The following is a 1,927-nucleotide window of genomic DNA, read 5'->3' on the forward strand; positions in this document are numbered from 1 at the left end:
GCGTCATTTGAAGGATCAAGCTCGACGAAAATGGTTCACATTAGTGAATACTAATGCCATCTCTTAGAATTTTCAGGTACTTATCAGACTGCCTAGTAGTTTGACGGCGTACGATATTAACGGCGAGGATAAGATGAATTTTTCATCTGTACTTAAAATGATTGATATCAGAGTGACAGATCTTCTTGAAAAGTATATTCAAGACAGTAATGCGACTATTACTTATCTGTTTAACCTGCGACTGATACTCGAAGCATTTTTAAATAAGACTTTAACTCCTACTGAACGAGTTTATAATATTTGGAGAGTAACATTCTTCATGCGAGTATGGAGAAAATGGCTATTAAATGAGAAATATAAACTTTCAGAAAATTCCGTCAGCAGCAACACCTACATGTGCGTTGAAATAAATGCCCACGCGCTTCTTAAAATCATTTGACATCTGAGATCTATAGATTCATGTCACCTCTTTCTAGCATGGCTATATTTAAATCAAGCGTGTGAGGCTTTTTTCAGGCAGCACGAACTCTTACCACTACGCAGTCTACTGTTGTAAACTTCTCTATGAAGGACTTTATGTATCGGGAACGCAGAATTGCATTGCAAATGGAAATCGCATCTCGACTTAGTAGTGATAATGATTATGTTTTTCCGAGAGCGAAGAAAAAGTTTGTTAGCATCTCTAGCCAAAGATAAGGCAAATAATGATTCTCTTCCTTCTGATCCTCAAATCTTAGATATCATCAACAAGGCATGGTTAGATGCATGTAAGAATGCTGAAAATTTGGGAATATCTACTGATGGTATTACCGCTACTCCTCCAAAGCTTAGTCATGCTAAAATTTTGTGTGAAGAAAACGAGGAAGAAGACGAAAACGAAATAAATGCCGGCCTCACGGATTTAAACGTGACTGTTCAGGAGGCTGAGTATCCAGATATTGCTATCGATCTCTATGAAGCTTCCGGTGGAGTCCTCGCTTCTGATGATGATGTGCCTGAGCTCTCGTCTAACAGTCCATTCATAAAGCTGATTAATTCAAGAGGAGAAGCCGTAGCTATTAAGAAGAACATTTACTGTTGGATTCTCATTACAGGGACTGCGTCTATTCGTAGTGATAGATTGATGCGAGTTAAGGCACCTCTACCAAAATCCCTTGCGGACGTTAGTCGTCTTGTACCTAGTCTTTTAACTACTGTGGAAGAAGAGTTACCTTTAGGTACTTGGTGCGTATTTTTTTGTGAGAATTACGGGTTTCTAATTGGAGGACTTTTAGGATTTTCCTACCTAACTGGGAAAACAAAAAAAGCTCGAACATATACTAATCATAAAGCTCCTGTAAATGTACTAAACGATTCTCGTAAAAAGGGTTTGGGATGTGTATGCAGTTGGTATACTTGTTCTATTAAAGATGCAATTAAAGCCATTAAAGGAGAAAAACACGTATTTCGTGATATTAAAGATTATAGAGCAAGTATACCGACTCCTATGACAACAGAAGAAAGTCTTAAAATTCATCTTTCAACGTTAAAGGGATAAATTGGTATTAAGTTCCATATGACGACTTGATACTTAACTTTGACATGATTTCGACTCAGAAAATAAACTTATTGCATAAAGGTGTTAGTTGGGCGTATAATCTAAACAATGAATAATACAAACTACAAAATAGCCTCGGAAAGGACTGGAACTTTTAATGACAAAAGGCATGCACACGGAAAATCTAAAGGTCATGTTTCAGGCGACGAATGGACACTGAGTGTTTGGAATGCTAGGGGAGTAAATGATCTCAAGGTAAAAGAATTGCGCGAAACTATGGACGCGAAGAAACTAGATATTTTATGCGTACCCGAAACAAAGAAAAAGGGATGCGAAACTAAAGACATAAAAAACGGCGTGCTGAAAGGCGGATTCGAAATATGGTCAGGA

This window comes from Belonocnema kinseyi, chromosome 9 (assembly GCF_010883055.1).
Source record: "Belonocnema kinseyi isolate 2016_QV_RU_SX_M_011 chromosome 9, B_treatae_v1, whole genome shotgun sequence".
NCBI classification, from domain to species: domain Eukaryota; kingdom Metazoa; phylum Arthropoda; class Insecta; order Hymenoptera; family Cynipidae; genus Belonocnema; species Belonocnema kinseyi.